Source organism: Nematostella vectensis, chromosome 6, assembly GCF_932526225.1.
Source record: "Nematostella vectensis chromosome 6, jaNemVect1.1, whole genome shotgun sequence".
Taxonomy (NCBI): domain Eukaryota; kingdom Metazoa; phylum Cnidaria; class Anthozoa; order Actiniaria; family Edwardsiidae; genus Nematostella; species Nematostella vectensis.
This window is the reverse complement of record NC_064039.1, coordinates 313,565-335,656: the sequence shown is the minus strand read 5'-3', so window position 1 is coordinate 335,656 and position 22,092 is coordinate 313,565. Positions and strand designations below refer to the sequence as shown.

General features: G+C 40.8%; 1 protein-coding gene across 7 annotated transcripts in view; it reads left to right on the top strand.

Annotated features, from left to right (window-relative positions):
- Positions 1–8,176: 8,176 nt before the first annotated feature.
- Positions 8,177–22,092, top strand: part of LOC5511487 (COUP transcription factor 2) — a 43,757-nt gene continuing 29,841 nt past the window's right edge. For 2 of the 7 annotated variants that reach the window (XM_032380831.2, XM_048728469.1), the window contains exon 1: positions 8,177–8,527. The gene's annotated coding sequence lies outside the window, so the exon portion shown is untranslated. Of the gene's footprint in view, positions 8,528–8,712; positions 8,872–8,948; positions 12,203–22,092 lie in introns of those variants that run through there. The other 5 variants (XM_032380829.2, XM_032380830.2, XM_048728468.1 and 2 more) reach the window with 4 other exon arrangements.

Genomic DNA, 22,092 nt, shown 5'->3' with positions numbered 1-22,092 from the left:
TGGGCAGTCTCTGTCAAAGCCCAATTCCTGTATGTCCTCATTTTCCATTTCATTATCAAAAATGCTACTATCTCCATAAATTCTCTGAAGTTCATTCTCAAGAAATGTTGACACTGTACCAGAAGAAGCATAAGTGGTAGAAATCGACTTGGGAGGTTCAGGGGCCTTCTTCTCTGACTCATTTCCATTTTCAAAGCTAGATGATGAATAATCAGGGTGCTCCATGGAGCTACCATAGGCCATTTTGTCCTCATTTAAGTCTATGTCAACTTGTTTGCATAAATATATGGTTACTCTCTTGTAGTCTGTTACCAGCTCTTCCTTGTATAAATTCAAGGAAAAAAAAACTTTCTTGCCAGTCCCTGGAATGAACTGGGCATGTTGGTTGTCTTCTAGCACCAGGCCATATTCACTCTCTGGGTCATATAAATCATTTCTAAAATTCTGCCATTTTTCCTTAGCCTTTTCGAGTAAGAGAGCATAGGTGGCATTCTGTGGTACTTTCAAGGGGAGTCTTTTCCTCTTCTTCTCTTTCAGCTCTTCCTCATCCTCATCCCAGACTTTTAGCCCTATGCTAATGACAACTTCCTTGGCAGGGTCCTCTTCTACTTTTCTCTTCTTTCCTTTGCCCACAAGTGTGGCCTTGCTTGGCCGACCAAAGGTCGTTTTAAAATTTACATAAGACTTCAACCCAAACTGCTTGTTTGAGACTCCACTTGGTCCTGGCCTTGGCTCTTGTGTATCTAATAGGATAGAAACAAATGTCAAAAACATATGGTTATTGATGGTTAGTGGCCTCCTATCCTTGAATTCAAGAGAAATTAACTTCTCTTCCCACAGGAATATTTTCTGGTGATAGATATTACTATCTATTAATATTTTTCCTAATTCACTGTTCAAGTTTAATCAATTTCCATTATCTTTAAAGGGTTGTAAAAAAAACCATTCCTGAAAAGCATCTCTGCCTGGTAATTATGAATAAAGTACCCTCCCCCTGGAGGAGACTTGACTCGGTCATTGGCAAGTAATGAGAAATTCAGGCTATACGAAATCCCCTAACTTAAACACAAAAGACGCACTGGTGTGACGACAGCGGTAGATGATGAAACACTAAGTAATTTGCAATTTAGAGTTGATGCCGTTATTCTGTGACTGAAAAAAAGGATTGAAACAGTTTGTAAAGGCTTTAGGCGAAACTAGCAACTGCAACTGCGAATTTGACCATCTTGCAAAGCACATAAATTATTTCTGTCGTCTGTCGTCTCTCTTTTCGTTGACAACGTTGATTAAAAAAGAGTGTATATTCTTTGTTCACAAACTATTTAATGGCTATTTCTTGATGGATCCTGTACTCAGCCTGTGCTAGCGAAATAAATGGCGGGAAAATGAAAATACAGATAGTGTGAACTTGGTGTGATTTTCAAGAAAGTTCTAGGTTTTCAGAGCGAAAAATAATCGATCTAGCGACTTAATCCTAAAAAGACATTTCCTTATCTTACCTTTGCCACAGTTGCAGCAAAATTTTGCACCCTGAAGGTTTTCTTTCCACAGAATGAGCAAAACATTTTTCCAAATGGCGACCGAACGATCAACACGACGCAGGAGAAAGTCTCAAAGGCAGTGAGGAGTATTATGGACTATGCGATTAGTTGAGCACGTGATCACGCCTGGCGGTTTCCGGTTCCGCTCGGCTCTTGCCGTGAGAGTTTGCTCTATCTTGCCGTGAGAGTTTGCTCTATCTTGCCGCGAGTTTGCTCTATCTTGCCGTGAGTTTGCTCTATCTTGCCGCGAGTTTGCTCTATCTTACCGTGAGTTTGCTCAATCTTGAGCGGGTTTGCTCTATCTTGCCGCGAGTTTGCTCTATCTTGCCGCGAATTTCCTCTATTGCCGTGACACTTTTGGGCCACCGTACCAATGCGTGCCTTTTAACACACTTTTGATGGTACTTTGCTAGGATGACAAAATGGCAGCTGAAACGTGTAGGTTATTGCTTTTCCAATCAGAAAAAAACTTTACGAAAGCGTTAAAAACGATGATAAATAATCGGTGACCAGTTTTGGCAAATTCTACTTTACGGGTACCCTGGGTACTAGAGCCCCCAGACCTCTCTCGCCCAGTGACGCTCAGGCAAATTGTCGCGACGAGCAAAGCGAGGAGGCTCTGGGCGGGCAAGTAGCATATTTCAGTTACAGTCACGAATTACATGCCTAAACCGGTTTTGCAGGTATGACGTCGGTCACGCAATACGAGAGCTGTAAGCTTTCAAAGTTTTTTGTTATTTTTATACTCGCGTGATTAAAAGTATCGCCGAATGGCCCATAGAGAAATTTTTCTGCACTTATGTCTGTCATATCTGCAACAGCACTTTTGAGGCAAGTTTAATTTGTTTACTGAGTCTAAGACAAGGAGCGATTCGTAGAACGTCTGTTTATTATTCTTTACCAGCAAACGTTACAATAAGAAACCACTTGCGTAAGGCAGCTTGGAAAGATAGAGAATGTAAAGGAATCATTGATAGAGAACTCCAAAAATTCAAATCAACAAAATACAAGGACATGTGAGCAAACGGAGCGATAGATTAGAAGCCTCAGAAAGTCACAGTTCGCGCCCCGATGCGGGCGGGCTTAGCTCCATCTTCAACTCTCCGGTACAAACTTCAAGATCCCTTCAGTTCCCAGCCCGAAAACAACAAGGAGAAACAAGGACCGTTGTCGAAACTAGCGTTGAAATACATGTGTACTTTGTGTAAGCAATACATGTGTACTTTGTGTAAGCAATACATGTGTACTTTGTGTAAGCAATACATGTGTACTTTGTGTAAGCAAACCAACTACTACTGAGACAAGGCTGCCAAATTTATTCTAACTACGTCAGCTTCAGCGCGATTTTCTGCCGGATTTAAAGCAGTACGAAAACACTGACACTGGTACAAGATGGGAGAAGGATGGAACTCTCTCTGAATCGAGTTTTTAAGCAATCCTAAACATCTGCGAGAAATAATTTTTTGAACGGTTTTAGCTTTCCTTCAAGCTAATGACTGTGAACAGTGAGAACATTATGTCTTTGTTAGACTCAAGCCCAACCTCAGACCCAGTTAGTGAATTTCCAGATGTGTTTACAGGGGAGGGTAAACTAGATCAAAAGCTACACCTAGAGCTCGATGCAACTGTCCCCCCTGTAATCCTCCCAGTCAGGAAGGTGCCCCTGGCAGTACGAGAACCACTCAAGAGGAGAAGGTCCCATGGGGAAGGTACAGGTGGACGAGGATACCGTTCGGTATCGCGCCAGCCCCCGAAGAGTTCAAAAGGCAATAGGAACAAGCGCTAGAAGGCCTGGAGGGTGCCAAACCAATTTTCGATGACATCTTCGGAAAGGGTGACTCCAAAGAAGAAGCCATCAGAGATCATGATGCCAAGTTGAGATCCCTCCTCGAGCGCTGTCGCCGAAAGGGTATCAAACTCAACAAGGAGAAGCTGAAGCTGCGTTGTCAAGTTTATGGGTCACGTGGTATCGACAGACGGGATGAAGCTAGACCCCGACAAGTTACAGGGTATTGAAGAATTGCCTACACCAACAAACAAGCGAGATATCAAGAGGTTGCTTGGTATGGCAAATTACCTCCAGAATTTTGCACCGAATCTCTCAGAAGCAGCTGCAGCGATGCGCGAAGTCTCAAGGAAGAGAACCAGTCCCACTGAGACGAGCAGATACAAGGACAAAGCTTCAAAAGTGAAGAAGATTGTTTCACAAGCACCAGTTCTGAAGTTCTTCGACCAACACGAAAAAGTCGAGCTACAGTGTGATTCATCAGAGAAAGGGATGGGAGCCTGTCTAATGCTGAAGGGACAGTCCATCGCATATGCGTCACGTTCTCTCAAAGAACCCGAGAAGAATTATGCTCAGGAGGAAATGCTGTCATTGTATTTGGAGTGGAGCGCTTCGAGCATTATCTGTATGGTCGGCCAATAAAGGTTGAAACGGATCAAAAACCTCTAGAAACACTTTCAAGAAAAGCCTCATTAGTGCCCCAAAGCGCCTGTTGAGGGAAAACTTGATATACAATCATATCAAGTACGTACTGAAGACGGAAGGGTATGCCGACGAAACAGACGAGACAACGAGACCTGCGAAAAACAAGAGAGCAGATGCAGCCACCCATCAAGAAGAGATAGAAATGCACTGCCCTCACCCAAGAAGACCTGCTAAACCGGCGATGCCTACGACACACAAGCAGCAGCAGCAGCAGCAGCAGCAGCAGCAGCAGGAAAAACAACTTTCAAAGAAAGCCCCTGAGATTACTGCCCAAGATGGCCCAGTTCACCAGCCGGAGCAACGCACACGATCAGGAAGACTTGTTAAACCGCCTGTACGCTTTCAATAGCATTATTGGACAGTGACTCTGTGTTTGATTTAGATTTATTATCCAAAGACAGTGACGTTTTGTTATTGTATTGTTTTTTATATACTTTTTAAGGGGAGATCTAACGATAGCCGGTTTTTATACAACTTCCGGTGACGTCACACACCACGTGCGCAGACACGCTGATACGAGTTTCGTAGACTTGTACTTTTTTTGTTCTTTGAGGTTAAGAATAGAGTCGTCACCTACGTCTTCTTTGTTCGTTCTTCATCGTTTCTTCAGCTAAAAAACGACACACACAGAATTTGCATCAAAAAGGTGACATAGACATTACAGTTGTGTGGGTTATTATTATTTCGGCTGATGTCTATATGCGGCCATAAAATAATAATACTATGGTATGATTTATGGTACTTGGTTGATATAGAGGTAAAAAAAAAATAAAAAAGAACTTGCCTTGAATTTTATGTATTGAATGTTATTCAATATCCTCAACTGCTTCACATCCTACAGAAAAAAAAGAAAGCAAAATACAATGTTAATTGTGTTTACTATAAAATATCAAAGTTATTCACAAATATTTCAACATAGCTCAGCGATAGAAGCAAAGAAATACCACCCTGTAGTACCCTGTACGTACCCAGTAAACCTGAGAGAAAAAAGGATAAACCGTGGTCTTCAGGTGCTATTTCTTTGTTTCAGTCGCTGGAGCTATGTTGAAATATAAAAAAAACCATGAAACAAAAGGTTAGTGATCAGCCAAGACAGTGGCTTCAAAGAAAAGGCGTCTTGCATAATTTTGGCTTTTGGAAAATGTGCCTCCTGCCCCAAGCAAATGTAATATAGATTTAACCCTTGCAGCTAAATGACCACTTATTCTATGAGCTCGAGCACTTTACTTCTTTATGAGAACTTCTAGTAATAATAATAATAATTTTATTCAAATTTTGAATCCGCCCGAGCAAAAGGAATTGATCTAGTCTCTGTCCTGTGCTTGTCATGCTTGGCGGTGTCACGCTAGGCGGCGTAGCGTAACGAGTACAGACGGCTCCGAGGACTAACCGACAAAAGGCTAACGCTCGAAACGTCAGCTCCACTCTTTGCTCAACTGTTTTCACAGAGGCTTCGAACATACAATTTTAACCACGTGTTGATTTGCTTCCCTAATTCGCCTACGCAGACTAACTAGTTTTTCGTCAATTTGTCTATTTCTAATCCTAACAGCAAACGTGAGCAATCACCATAACAATAGATTCACGCGTCCAGATCATAAAACGTGAGCACTTTTTAATAGGCTCATAGAAGTGAATGGTTTGATAGTATTCGGAACAGAACTTCAAGTATATAAAACGTGAGCACTTTTTAATAGACCCAGTCAATGGTTTGTATATTCGGATGGAACGTCAAGTTTACTCGTATAGGCTTTTATTTCTATGGTGATACACTTTTTATGCGAACCTCTATTTTCAGAACGCCCACACTATGATTTCACCAAATTTTAAAACATGCTAAGACATGTCGAGGCTCAGATAGGAGCAAAATATTGATTCGACGTTAGTGTGATGCATCCAAAAAACAGAATGAACTTGTGTTAATAATAACACCTTCAATGTTTAATATTTTAGTGTTATTATTACCACAATTTCAGTTTTTTTATAATCTGTGTAAATTTTCTTTAAATAATAAATTTGGTATTATATTTTGAAATACACTGAAATAAAAAAATCCTTAAAAAACATTTTTACCGTTGAAATGCTCGCAAAATAAGAACAGCCCAGTCTCAACTGAAAATTAGACTTTCTTATAAAAAAAGAGTAACCGTTCTGGCGGCGTCACGCAAGGCAGTGTAGTGTGACGAGTCCAGAACGGCTGCGCTGTAGACTAAACGTGACCAGGACAATACAAATCGCCAAAACAATAGATTCACGCGTCCAGATCAAAACACGTGAGCTTTTTTTCAAAAGAATCATATCAGTCATATGGTTTACCAAAACGTGACTGCTCCTAAAAGTATCTTAAAATGTTTGATAATCTATGATTGTCTTTTTGTGGTTTTGACACAATTTGGTTTACATTTTAGGACGCACCAGACTAATAAAACATTAACTTGCTGATATGTCAGCCTTGTCATGTTCTTAAATCATGTTTTAAAATTTGGTGAAATCTCAGGCTGGACGTTCAGGCTGGACAAATCAAGATTTAACTACTCGCGTACGCATGTTTTTTTTTTTTTTTTTAGTTAGTTAGTTAAAGGTTTTTTTTTTTTTTTTTTTTTTTTTACTACAGAAGGAACTCATAAATTCTTAGAGGAATCATCACAAAAATCAATCGATTGAAAAAAAACTAGCCGCTCATGGTTTCATATTGATCACAAACTTAGTAGTTCTATCGTACATGCGGAAAGGAGTGCCCTCTAAAAAAAGTCTGTGCGGCACGAAAAAAAATCACCTATAAATTCATATTTTTGGGTAATAAGGAACAAGACGAAAGTTTACAACTTCAACTTTATTGTACATTGTGTTTCTTTTATATGCTCACCCGCTAATAGAGCAGGCTAATTCCCCCCCCCCCCCCTCCATTATCAGACATTTGGTTAAAAAAATAAATGTGTACTTTTTTGCCGATGAAGTTTAACTGAGGCAAACCGGCTATGCCATGCTGACGAGTCCTAATAAGGACGAAACAGCTGTCCATGGTTGCCGAACTGCACAGGTAATAGACTGTGCTAGCGTCCCGTCTTGGCCCGACTGGTGCCAATGTGTGTATGCTAGTGTGCTTCTAAAGTCCACATTTAAAAAAAAATAGCAAGAAATATAAGGAAATATACAGAACAATAAGTCCGGCTCCCCCTTTCTTGAAACTTTTGCTTCCGCACCCCTTTTTTAAACTTGTGGATCCGCCCCTGGAGTTCTAGCTTTGTGGATGCCCAGTTCGAGTTGATTGAAAAAAACATGAAAAGGTCTAAATGTAATCACCTTTAGTTCGAGTTACTGTAAAATACTTGACGGGTTAGCGGTGTTATGTAATTAGAACATTATACACTCGTTTATATACATTCGTTTATTTATTTTTTATAACCGTAATTATACACTCGTTTTATATACGAACGTCTTATTTTCGGTCGAGGCAGGGCCTTATTTTTGGAAAGAATTTTTTGGAAGAATTTTAAGAATTTTTAAAACTTTTAAGTGTATAATACCCAATGAACTATTAAAATAGAATTAAACAAATGATTAAGGTGTAGTTCCAGAAAATATCCATCCCCCCCCCCCCCCCCCCCATTAAGGGGATTGCAAATTCCGGGGGGTTTGAGGGGTGCACATGATCTTAGCATGTTCATAAAATTTGGCGAAATCTGAGGCTGGACGCTCTTTTAAAAGAGTGTACTTATATAAATGAATGAATGATAAATTCGATTAATTTTTTCTCATCGAAAGCGGAGCTACAAATGTATGATAGCGTATATATTTAAAATATTACTTCCGTTAAGATAAAAAAAAATTCTGTTCTTTTTAATAATGAGTATATTTCGACACGGAATATCGATTCGTTAAGTAGGGTCAAGCGTTCTACTCGGCTGGGTCATATTTGTCATAAATATGATAATTTACCATAAAAAACGCATATTAGATATCATTATTTCGCTCCGTTGATTTGCTCAAACAAACTATTTGCACTATATAGAATATTTTGGCGCTCCAGCAAACTGAAAATGCACTGGGATTTTTAGCGATTATTGGGAGCAACTACTCACGTTTTTGCTCACGTGTTCCATCAGACACGTGTATTTAAACTGTTTAAAATTCGGGATGGCTTGTCGACTTGGTTTTATTCACATGTTTGATTTATCGGCGATCAAATCCTTAATCTAGGCTCCTTATTTTTGGAGGAACTCTTCGAATTAGAACATTCTGTTTTGTCATGTCTCGTGTATGGGACTTTTCCATGTGCATCCATAATGACCCGAAGGCCGAAGCGGAATGAATAAACATAATGAAGAAGCGTCCGCGCAAACGGCAGCCAATAGTTAGTCCCGGTACTATTAGAAACGAGAAATTCAGAGGGTTTTAAGAGTTAGCGGAAAAAAAGTGTGACTATCAACACATATAGAACCGCCCTGTAACGAAGACGGCGTTTTTAGCCACTGCTTTCTAAGAGACCGTGCAGGTATGTGTTTAGCCTGATTGTCGGCCCTTTTTTAGTGCTTTATAGTGTGGTGCTCTCTGATAGAGAAATGACCACCATTTTCCTATATACCAAAGGCAAATGAATTTTAAACAGCTTTATAGACTTAGAATAAACCTCCCTGGTCTGATTTTTCGCGCTGAAGCATTGTTCTTCATAACTTCCAGGAGATGAAGCTGTTAGTTCATACTCCAGTGAAAGTTGTCAAAGAAACAAACCAATGAATATAACGGTCGCATGAATCGGAAAATGCTTAGAGAAATTAAAGCTCTGCGCATTTTGAAAAGCTAATATCGAGCATTTACCCATCTGAATATCCAAACCAGGTGCGTTATGAATGGAGCAATTCATAATTTCCGTATAGACTTTAGTCTAATTTTATATACTCCTATTTTCTTATAAACTTTTACTTATCCATATTCTAAGTATCTGTTTAACCGAATCTAGAAAGGGCGCCTTGCCAGAATACCTTACGCATTCTAATCAGAAAAGCATTTTTTAAGCTCTAACAAAGCGAATTAATAAAATGTTCCCCTCTCTGCGGCTTTTCAAGGCTTTTGTTATCGTAGTTATTACAGATTCCAAGCGTTTGATTTTATCATTACCTTTGTATTCAAGTCTGTAAAAGCTTCACCAAACGTTTTTAGTTTTTTCTTTTTTCATATTGCTATCTATGGTTCATTTTTTAGCCATAACTTGTTCTTGATACATGTGTAAAATGCATTGATAAAATCTAGGGATGGTTGTTCGTGGTTTAACCGTTTCTAATTTCTAACCTTCTATCAAACAGAAAACACATCAGAATTTCTGTTTTAAGAATCTGTCGTTAGTTTTAAATGTCTAGTGTGTAAAAGAGCAAATCTTATTCAGAAATGTTATTGTAACGAAAATCAAGTTTGAGATAGCACATTGTCGCCTAGAGCCCCTAACAAGCGATTTCAAACTAAAAATATGGTCGGTAACATGTACCATCATCAAGATTTGTTAAACTTCCTCCGTAGCTGTGAACTGTAGCTGAACTGTAGTTTAGATACTTCAATGGTATAAATTATTTATCATTTTTATTTATCATTTTTATTGTAAAATGCAATGTGTAAGGTATTTTCGGTTGAGCGTTGATCTTGTTGTGGTCGTTATGTTTCTTATGTGCACCTTCCACTCGGTGAAGGCTGTCTTATAGAGTTTGCCAGATGTGTCGCTTTTCAGCTACTTTAACATTTTCTATCAAAATATATTCTTTTATTATTTTCGAGAACATTTTGTTGTTTGTTTTTTAACTCTACTAGGGGTTAAACTGCGATAAATACTTATTCAACATAGGGTAGTCTATTATACATGTTCATGATGTCTATCATTTGTCTGCGCTTCCTACTACCTTGACCACCTCCATTTCTAGGTATTTTTATTGTATTTTTTTTTTCCGTGGGCATTTTGGGTTGGATTTGAAAAAAGAAATTATTTTATCGTTTATAGAACTGACTTAGGTGGCATATTGCAAGTTTGAGTTGCATTTAGATCATCATTAATCCAGTCCCTTCTTTATCTTTATCCCTTCTTCTATATCCTCAAAAAGGTCCCATTATTAAACTTGAATGAAATCCTTTTTCCGATGTTTTATATAAATGATAAATGTGCTTCATAAACTTTTCCTTGGTGTATTTTACCTACTGCCCACGCTAAAAAGGCATGGTTGTTATGCACCTATTTCAAAGAGCAAACGGCAACAGAGGGTAGCTCTGCTATAAAAAACACACACAAAATACCACAAGTCTCGCCATATACTAAATGAAGGAAAATGCAAATAAATAATGCGTATTTTTTTTAAAGATATCGCTCATACACATCAGATGTTCCCAAATCTCTTTTGCCATCAAAGCATTTTTTTCATATAAATGAATAAAGTGTCTTTGTGTATTTTAAAATTTAATTCATAGACCACAAACTCTTTTTATACTTGGGACTTTCATAGTATTTCCATTCGAATGCCAAAGTCATAATTTGTTTGTAGCCTTGACCGTGCTTTACATATCAGATCTCTATATCCCCTGTTCTACAACTTTCACCCCCACTCATTTGCTGTTCTATTTGATTTCCTATTTTTATTTATGACTTCAAGTAGTCTAAAAAATAATACAGTCAAGACCTATTCAGGTTTTACATCATGAGCAAAATATGACCTCCAAGATAGTTGAAAATGATTTTATCTTGCACAAGTCAGGCATAGACTAGTGATACCAGTCAAGGTTTTGAATTCTCCTTGGGCTGCTTTTGTAAAGCTTGAACCGTTTTTATTTTATTTTTCTATACTTGCTCTGTTATAAATTCATTTTTAGCATGCTCAATGCATTTAGTGATGTTTTATTTGAACAACATTTTGTGCAGGCCACTTTGTGTTTTATCTTGAGAATTATATTTACACTTAACAGTCCTTTTGCCTTTAGCCCCATATCAAACATATATACGCGGGGATTCCTGTGGAAGCATATAAAAGAGGGTCCCTGGGGCCTATTCAAAACGACTTTCACGAAAAGAAGAAAAAATCCGAAAATTGGCTAAATTTCGTCTAAATTTAACGCTCACGTGACGCCCTGACGTGATAAAAGGTCTGCAATGCCAAAGCAGCAGTTTTTTTTTTATAAAAACCTTTTTTTATAAGAACGTCCAGCCTAAATAATAACATTCTAAGAACATGCCGAGGATCAGATAAAAGAAAAGTATAGCTTTTGTTAGTCTGATCCGTTCTTAATATGCAGAATCAAATTGTTTTCATAATAACAACGTTTAACTGTTTTATTTCTGTAATTCTCTTCCTAGTAATTCATTGGAGATTATATCTTCATATAAAATTTAAGAAGATCTTTAAGAACATTTTCAGCCATAAAATGCTAAAAAAATAAGACCCAGGCCGGCCCGGACTCTACAGAAAATTAAACGTTCTTATAAAAAAGTGCATCAATAAAGTAGACAATACCTCTTGAATGGGTATCAACTCGAAATAGGATCAATAAGGTCAGTTAAACTGGGTCTTGATTGGCCTTTTGGTCATACAAATATGGTAATTTTTTTCCTGAATTCGCTTTCAATGCTCAATTTCTTGCGCTCTGGTGACTTCCTCGAACAATATTGTATAAAAACATCGCATATATTTTCACAGCTGATTTCATTACAGTTTTATGATTTGTTTTCCTCCCATTTCTCCCGCGATTACAGCACCCTCCCAAGGCGTAAAAACTTAATTTGGGAAAATTGTCACGTTTTTCATCACGTTTTAATTCAGTCACGTGTATTGTGCTTTTATATGTACCGTTTGAAAAAGCTTGTGCTTCGTTAACGTGTTTCGTTGTCCAATGCGGAGTCCTTTGGTCCTTATTCTTATATAAAATAACTAAGAAATACCAGTCTTCACCGCAAAGTCTCGTGTCAGGTCGCCTTTTTATGCGCATGCATAATAAATGACGCTCAGGACCGAATACATTACGGTCATTATACTGAGTTCGCAGCTTTTTCCCGTCCGCGTGAGTATTATCCAATAGTTTGCTCCGTTGGTAATAGCACAAGCATTAACGAGCAAGGAGGGTCTCATGAATTTCTACATTGGTTGGAAGGGTGTTGCTTGCGACTCCGAGTTTCTTCCCCTAGTTTATCTAGATGCTCAAGGTAAGTAATATAACGAAAAGTTATAACAATTGTTATCTTTGAAAAAAGTGTTCCTTAACCTTCAGAATTTGTATTTTGTTTTATATTTCCAGTTTATGTCTTAGAAAAAGCATGTTCCTTAATGAGACCGAATATTTCCTGAATAGAAAAGGCCTGATTGTCGGATCGATCCATCAATTTGTTGAGAAAGCTTCAAATTCCAACTTATCAAGCTTTTTTTTTTCTAAATATATATAAAATATATAATAAATAAATATATTATGAATGCTATATCTTCGAATTAAAAAAGACTGAGCTACACGAGTCCCGACGCGTTTCGTTTAGAATGCGAAAAATAAATCTGCGAAAAAAATACATAAACTACATGCCAACAAATGTTTCAAAACTTTTCCTTTAATATTTGCCGTTATTTCATAGCATTTTCCTTTTTGCTTAGTCTCAAGTAAATGTTATAAGGAGAGAAGTTGATCAACTCGGGTGTCATCGTGAATTGATCGATAGTGTATGATATAGTGAATCATGCTATCTTGTTAATAATCTTTTTCTCTTGCATGCTTGTCATATTTCCCGGTGGTAAATGCTAAAATAAGCTCAAAAAACACCTTGTTTAGCCACTCAAATAGCCTAAAATAGAGCCCCGAAGTTATATTGCTTTGTCGCTGATAAGAGCGGTTAGCACAAAAAGTCCATGTGTTCGAAGTTTGCCACACATTTAACAATACTTCCATATTTTTTTAGTTTGCCCCACTTTGATAACTTAAACGAACTACTTTATATTATTGTAATTGCATTATTATTGCCAGTACTCCGAGCCTTTCATGCTAACTTACCAAGGGTTTTAGAGACCTGACCATGCTTGTGTAGATTGCCAACGAGCGACCGTGGATGATTGGGGCATGCAAGTCAACATCGCAACTAAATTTGTCAATCAATAATATATTTCCCTCTTGCAAGTCGATTTTTTGGAAGAGAGCCAGGAATGGAACAAAGAAATATCTAACTGTCTGAGAATTTGAAACAAACATTTATCCTCAAGTGATTTACTAAAGACATATCAGACCGACAATTTTGCTAGTCCTTTCTGTTTCGATTCCCTATTCTATAGAACGTGAAATGGCAAATGCTACTTACCGCTGTTTCTAGGTGCATTTATTCCTTAGAATAAAGTTGAGTATGATTCCTTAGAATAAAGTTAAGTATATTGCTAACGCTCAAGTTATTCACATTTGTTGCATTAGAACGGTGAGCGGCGAGCATCGCATGTTCGGATGGCAGAACTGCATTTCGCAATTGCCTTTTATAATTTGCACTGACAACGTTTTTAAATAGGTCTATGAGAAAGTATGATGTATTCGAGCCTGCCTCTTAGGAATCTTTGTATTCTATTTTTTACTTCAAAGAAGGCATCATTTAATTATCAGTCATGGTTTGATTCTACCTATTTTTATTGTAGATTTGCCTTCCTGAAGTACATTTTGATGTTGAAGTATACTTTTCAATCACCATACCTACACTCTGAAAATAGCAGAAGTTTATATTTTAATATAAACTAATTAAAATTAGTTTAAAAAACTTATAAACTTCTTTACTAAGAATGTATTTTTTATCAAAAATGTTTTAGAGAAACATGCTTAAGTGTTTTAATATCATATCTTACCCCTGTTGTGCTTCCCCGTCCGGAGTTGTCGCTTACCAACATTTTCAAACACAGTCATCTGTGCATTATTTTGAAGTAGACTCTGTGTCTGTTAGTACTCTTGTAAACAGTTCGAGCAAATGCTAAACTATTTCATCCAAGGTGCCGTCACCTTTTAACAGTTTTCCTTTTGTCCTCCTTGTTTGTTTCCTGTTGTAAAGTATGAGGCTTTTCCCAATTGAATCTGACCCTTGCTAATTGACAAGTTTACACGATATTGGCTATAAAAACTAGAGAGTAAAGAATACAGGCATTTTGATTTTTTAACCATTTTTTTTTTAATTGGAATTCATATGTCACTATACTTTGAATGATAAATATGTGCAGAATATAAATTTCATACCTTATTTTTCTACCCGAACGGATGTGTTCAAAACGAAACGATTTGTTTCTTTACACTTTTGTGTGTATGTCTAAATTCGAGTAAGGACAGAATAAAGGGACAATATTCAAAATTCAAGCATCACGAAGCCTGCCGTTTATTTTGGAAGTCATCATTGAATCTAAAGCATTCTTCGGTGCTTCATTCCATTGTGTTAATAACTCGGTTCTCCGTTCTAAAGTGATTAACTTAATGTTCTAAGCCAGATAGGAAAGGTTTCATAACAGAGAGCTCTTCTATCGGTGAAATACCCCAGTCTTATCTTATTGGTAGGAAAATCGACGTTTTGGTATTTGACCTTTTTTTTTTCTTTTATACTGCTCTTTTGGTAGTGAATTTGGGTGGTGATTAATATAGCTGGTAATTTCTATAAAAAAATTGAGCTTACTTCTTTGCTTGATTTTTTTTTTTTGCATTCTGTTAAAAGATATCTATATGTACACTCGGTCGTTTTTCGTTTCTTGTTGATTTTTAAAACTATAAATGAGAAGCCTGGGTAATTTTGTTGTTGTTGTTGTATGTTTGTTATGGGAATGTGCTCGAATTATTTTTTCGCATTTCACACGACTGGCAGGCTAATGATAGTATGACATTCAAGACTTAACAAATTTACAACTGGTAACATTTAAGTTATTCAAAATAACAAGATCTTGTTGTTTGTTCAAAATCAATCCACTGAATGCCCACACCTCTTGTCGCTCGACATTTGCACCGGACATTAAAATTTCCACTACCCTGGGTACCAGCTTGCCAAGATGTCGCGACGAGCGAATGTGGAGGCTCTTGGCGGGCAAGTAGCTTTTTCAGTTACAGGCTCGAATTACATGCCTAAACCGGTTTTGCAGGTATGACGTCGTCACGCAACACGAGAACTGTAAGCTTTTAATGTTATTTTCATACTTCAAAAATTATAATTAAAAGTATCGCCGAATGGCCCATGGAGACATTTTCCTGCACTTATTTCTGTTATATCTGCAACAGCACTTTTTAGGCAAGTTTAATTTGTTTACTGGCTCTAAAGACAAAGCAGGAGCGATTCGTAGAACGTCTGTTAATTATTCTTTACCAGCAAATGTTATAATGAGAAACCACCTGCGTAAGGCAGCTTGGAAAGCTAGAGAATGTAAAGGAATCATTGATTGAGAACTGCAAAAAATCAAATCAACAAATGCAAGGACATGTGTGCAATCGAGAGCGATAGGTTAGAAGACTCAGAAAGTCACAGTTCGCGCCCCGATGCGGGCGGGCTTAGCTCCATCTTCAACTCTCCGGTACAAACTGCAAGATCCCTGCAGTTCCCAGCCCGAAAACAATAAGGAGAATCAATGACTGTTGTCGAAACTATTATTGAGATCCATGTGTACTTTGTGTAAGCAAACCAACTACTACACGCGATCAAACAGCTGAACTTTCAACCTTTGCAAAACAACGACAAGCTAAAATTCCAAATATGTGAATATTGACCAAATATGGTTTAGTGTTACTATGACAATTTCGTTGACCAATCAGCTGCGTCACTGGACGAGAGAAGTCTGGAGGCCCTGGTACCCAGGGTAAATTTCCACCAACGGACACGCACACAGTTGTCTCACTAAAATATTAGAAAGATAAAGTGTGCAACTAAACAACTCAAAATCTTCAACTAAGATTAATAGATAGAAATCCTCTCCTTCCATCTGCTTTACTTCTCGATATTGCGATATTATAGGAGATTATCTTATTAGAATCTACTAGATATCTATAGAGATTCCTTCGTCCTCTCTTCTGGACCCCTCGATATTATCGGATATTCGACCACAAAATCAACTGTAACTGTCACGTTTGTAGAACGAGTCTATTATCAGGCGCCAAACGTTTCAAAATTCATTTTCGCACTATAGTATCAATTTGCAAATCAAGTTATGCCAAACTATCCGTGCAACTATTAAATAGTATAAAAAAATCCATGCAAGTATAAAAAATCCATGCAAGTATAAAAAAATCATGCAAGTATAGCCGGCTCTTATTAGGCGATATTCGGAAATGTATTTTGACCTGTTTGTTTCTTGTTTTTTTTTTTTTTTTTTTTTTTTTTTTTTTTTGGGGGGGGGGGGGGGAGGGGTGGCTTTGGTTTTTTGGTCGATTTTGTTTTAGCGAAATTCGTGCAACCAAACAAAGAAACACAAAAAAGCTCACAAAATGTCACGCTCCGAATACGGAAAAAAACGGCCCGCTGATTAAACATTTCTGTTTCTTCTGGGTGTTAGAATTCGCTACTCGAATGTTCGCTGTCGCTCGTTTTGCAGTTTGAAGGTGGAAAAAATATCAAAAAAAAAAATTTTTCCCTAGGGCAATACGGAATTCCGTAATGCTCTCAATATGGGAATGTCACGACTACAAATTAGCCAATCACAGCGCGCGTACTATCGTAGCCGTATAATAATTCCCTGTATTCTCCTGTATTTCCATGTATTCTCCTGTATTTCCATGTACTCTCCTGTATTTCCATGTATTCTCCTGTATTCTTCAGTATTTCCCTGTATTTTTCTGTATTCCCCTGTATTTCCCTGTATTCTCCTGTATTTCCCTGTATTCTCCTGTGGCCGGTTGCACAAAGCCTGGATAAGTAAGTCTTATCCACCGGTTAAATCCTTATCCAGCGGATAAAAGTTATCCGAGTGGCGTGATTCGGTTGCACATAGCCCGAATAAAAGTTATCCAGCGGTTAAAGTTATCCGGATGATAGAGGTCGGATAAAATCTTATCCACCGAATAAATGTGATGAAAAAAACAAAATCGCGTCTTGCTTTCAAAATTTTTTCGTCAGAATTTAGATTAACTTTAGACGCAGTGAAAGTTGAAACACATGCAAACGACGACTTTTACTGTTGGTAAATCTACAATGAACTACGAACTTACATGCAGCTTTGGCAGAATTGGAATATATTGTCCATTCTGTCGAGAAATTTGATTCCCAAAGACAGGAAGAAGCTAAACACTATCCCCTGTGATCATTCCATGATTTACATGCACTTTGCCTCGACAAACTGTTTGTCTTCTGGTACTTTCAGTAGCTTTTTTCAACGATCGCCATTTTGTTTGAAGGAAAAACAGCGCGCGCTTTGCATATTTACCATGGAAACGGGAAGCCATTTAGTGGCAAATGATGGCTATTCAGCGGATAGTTATCCAGCGTTTTATCCACGCTTTGTGCAACGCTATTTCATCGGCCGGATAACTATCCGCTGGAAAGGGATTTTATCCGGCGGTTAGCGCCTATCGGCGGATAACTTATCCAGGCTTTGTGCAACCGGCCCCTTTATTTCCCTGTATTCTCCTGTATTTCCCTGTATTCTCCTGTATTTCCCTTTATTCTCCTACATTTACCTAAATTCTCCTGTATTTCCCTGTATTCACCTGTAATTTCCTGTATTTTCCTGTATTTCACTGTATTCTCCTGTATTTCCATGTATTCTCCTGTATTCTTCAGTATTTGCCTGTATTATCCTGTATTTCCTTGTATTCCCCTGTATTCTCCTGTATTTCCCTGTATTCTCCTGTTTTTCCCTGTATTCTCCTTTTTCCCCCTGTATTCTCCTGTATTTCCCTGTATTCACCTGTAATAACTACTTACTAACCGAGAGTGAGGTCATGCCGGGAAATATCAAACTGAGGCTTTGGCGTATCGACCGAGGCTTTGCGTGGTCGATGCGCCAAAGCCGCGAGGTTTGATATTTTCCGGTATGACCGAACGGTCGAGGTTAGTAAGTTGTTTATTATATGGCTTTTTAAAATAAAAATGACAAAAAAACAAATCAACTTTCGCTTTCGCGCGAATATCGATTAGTTTATCGATCGATTTCAAAAAGGCGGGAAAACAAGAAACACTCGCGCGCTGCCAAATCAAAAATGTAAGTGAGCGAAAAGATTCAACAATAAGTAATTGGTAGTAATTGGACGACTCTTGGAAGCTACAGGTTTTATCATAGGTGAAATTGATCCAAACAATAACAAAGAAAGCTGAGTTGCCAGTCTTCACGGCATGAATGGACTGTTTAGTTCGAAAAATCCACGGTATGTAGAGAACAAACTTCTGAAGTAAGTTAAAATGAAAAGGCCAATCGCTTTGTGCGGCGTTTTGATTTGATGGAAATATTGCATTCACAAATAACAGGCAGTACTTATCTTAAAGAGACTTTTCTGGGTCTTTACACCCCTTGTTGTTTATCCATTTGTTTATCCGATATAAATAACTTAAGCTTTGTATTTCTTGGCTATATGTGGCGGCTCGTGAGCTTATTGTTTTTCTTTGTGTCAATAATTGGGGGGGGGGGGGGGGGGGGCAGGGGGTTTCAGAGAAACTAGTGGGAGGCGCGGATCGCCCCTCCGGGCCTCCCAGCCCCGTCTCCCGTCTTAGGCCTGGGAGGTGCGAATCCCCCCTCCGAGCCCCCCAGCCCCGTCTCCCTCCTTCTATATATATCAAGCGTATAATGTTTCACGTACATGAATAATTAGGGCAATTGTTCATGTAGGCCGGGCGCGTTTCACGTACATGAATAATTGGGGCAATTGCTAATGTAGGCCAAATCGATTTCACGTACATAAGCTTTTGGCAATTGCTAATGTAGGCCGGGGCCGTTCCGCGTACATAAGGTCGGGGCGAAAAGCGCATGGATAAATCTACGCAAAACCTACGGAGCACGGAATAACCGTTTTTCGGCCGTGAATTCAAAGCCGCTGGCGTGGCGTTTTAAACCTGAGTTCTACTCACGTGGTGCCCCCAATCCCCAGTTTGATCGTGCTTGTTTTCATGACTTCGAACTTCTCTTGGGATTTCTCTGCTAAAGCAGCTATGATAGGGCGATGAATACCGTCGTGTGTTCTTTTTATCGAACGCTCGATCGCCGGCGAGGTCTACGATTTTGTGGCTGCCACAGAAGCCTCCTGTTTCCGAAATACGGTTTCATAGAGGCGGTCGAACCCTTTAAAACTCCATCTACGAAGGCGTCCTCTTGTTTCCCCTCGGCTGTTACTGAGAGTTTCCAGCCAAGCACTTTAGGTCTAATTCCGTGTTTGAGTCGAGCCGCCATCTTGGATAATTGAGCTTTGTACTTCATGACATACGTTTTTAAGGACTTTGTGACTCGCACCCTAATAAATGAAGCTGTTATGAAGTATCACTGCTATATTTTCCAATGATGCAGTTCGAACCCCCAAGGACTTGCAATTAGACATCCGTCTGTCCTGTGGTATACCGAGCGTTCGAAGGATGAAGTGCGGAAAAGATTATTGCGGGTGGCTAAAGATCGGCCACGCAAACACGTGCGGCCGGAAGTGCATGGACACCTACTGCAAGGTGCACCTCCAAAGGCTCCGTAAGGGCAGCCCCCTCCCCGTGCCGTGCAGGGTCTGCGGCATAGGGACTCAGTCGGAGACGCGGTTGTGCCGCCCCTGCGGAGCGAATCGTGAAGGGCAGAGGATGCGTGGCATCGAGAGGCGCGCTCGGGGATGGTTCGCACTCGTCCTGTCTAACATCGCAGCCCGCAGTACGGTCAATTAGAGACTGGGTGGCACAGGGCATACCCAAACGCTCAGTTAGAGACTGGGTGGCACAAGGTGTGCCCAAACATGGACGCTTACATAGAGGAGGTTCTCGGTAGCATGCGTGACAAAGAGGCGCCCGCCGTACTGGCAGGGCTGGTCCAGAACGTCCTGGACGAGGACATCCCCGACGATGTCAAACACAGGCTGCTTAAGCCGCTCGTACCGGAGAAAGTGTGGACAGAGGAAGTCGACCCTTTGCTGCCGGGACGGCGGCAAGAGGGACCAGAGGGCTTACACCCCGATGAGTACTATTCTCTCTTCGTCGGCGGCGCCCATCTCCGGTTCCCAAGCGTGGATGCCACTCTTCGGGGCCAAAACATAAACGCTAGTGTTTACCAGGAGATTCTCGATAGCGTTCCTGACAAAGAGGCGCCCGCCGTACTGGCAGGGCTGGTCCAGAACATCCTGGACGAGGACATCCCCGACGATGTCAAACACAAGCTGCTTAAGCCGCTCGTACCGGAGAAAGTGTGGACGGAGGAAGTCGACCCTTTGCTGCCGGGACGGCAGCAAGAGGGCCCAGAGGGCTTAGATCCCGAGGAGTACTATTCTCTCTTCGTCGGCGGCGCAAATCTTCGGGGCCAAGACATAAGCGCCAGTGTTTACCAGGAGATACGAGATCTTGGTGGAACAGGTGTCATTGCTCTAAAGCCGGTTATGCGGGGGCCTGATATTAATGACGACGGCTCGGTGTGGTGGGTCTCGCACGAGCAAGAGTCTCTGCGGGCGAACGCAGTGCTTCCGCTGGTGCTCGAGATGGTAGAACCCGACCGGCGTTACAGACTCTTTACGGTCGTTGGTAAGGCCCCCGCAGAGCCATTGGCGCCAATCACAGAGGAGGAAGGGCGCTCGGAGCACAAGATCGGTGGGTCGTTAGTCAAAAGAGAGGCCAAATCGCAGTCGGTGCCCTGGAAGGCATCGATGCGGGTATTTGGGAGAAAGGAGGAGAGTACCTCGTCTACGTGAGATACGAGCTTCGCCCTCTACCTGAGCAAAATGGTGAGCCTGGGCCAATGTTTGAGCGAGAGGGGAGTGACGCCTTCGCTAACTGTGTTGTGAGCTATGTTGCCGACTTCTTGAGGAATCGCGGCACCTCGCGCTCCCTTGGTCTAACCAAGACACGAGGCAAGATCCTCGAACGATTCGACAAGAAGCTGGCCACTACAGGATGCACCAAAGAAGACCTCTTTTAGATGGAAAAGAAGCTCGGGGTAAAGCTAGTAGCCGTGGACGCCCTGGGTAACGTCCTGTGGGACTCGGGGAAGTACAAGACTAAGACGAGGATCACTATCCCTTGCCACAATAACCACGCCTGGGAGGAGCTTCCGACTGAACCACCTGCGATCGCGAGCGTCCACGGCCTAGACTTCGAGGCTGAGAGGAGCTTCGTTCGTTATGTCAGGAGAAGGCTCTGACCAGCGCCGCCACAAAAATGCGCGAGGCGAAAGTGCGAGAGGTGCTCGTTCGCTTTATAAACAGGGCGATCCCCAAAAGCACGAGGATCTGGCTGTGTGGGCGTGTTATAGTCACGCACGATAGCAAACTGTACCGATCGGGATAGGACGGAGCGGCTATCGACAGGGCGTTTACAGACGAGACTGGATATGACCCTCAATGGCTCCCTGATGACCACCCAGCCTACCAAGAGTACACCGAAGCTACGCACTCGATGGGCGGCGCGGTAGGGTATCGCTTCAAGAAGTGGACCCAAAGAGAGAACATCAGGCCAACGCCTCTTAAATACAGGGACGTCTGGCGAGCGGCGCAGGTTGAGTCCGAAGTGTGGAATAGCAAGGAAAACTTAGGGGCGCAGCCTCATGCGCACATCGACATGCGTGCGGCGTACCTAGGATGCGAGGACAGCGTCTTCGGCGGCGCCTCGGACGCCATTGATTTGGTACGGAAATACGGCTTCCCTACGAACGTGTATCGTATCGCGGATGTTGCGGGACGGCCATTGAGCGAGGTTCTTCAATTGACCGGGGCCATTCAGCTGACCGAGTGGGGGTTCTCTGAGGCCTACCACCCCTTCACTTCCGGGAGGGTAGGGCAGCACTTGGAACAAAACGAGGGCTGGATCACCACGCCAGAGCTCAAGGACCTGTTAGACTCGGGTGACCTCGCCATGGCCGCGGCGAGGGAGGTGTTGTATAGCGTCGGAAAAAAGGACTCCATCAAGTTCCCCCACTCCATCGCGTGCCGCCCCGGCGGCGAAGACTCGCAGGGTCG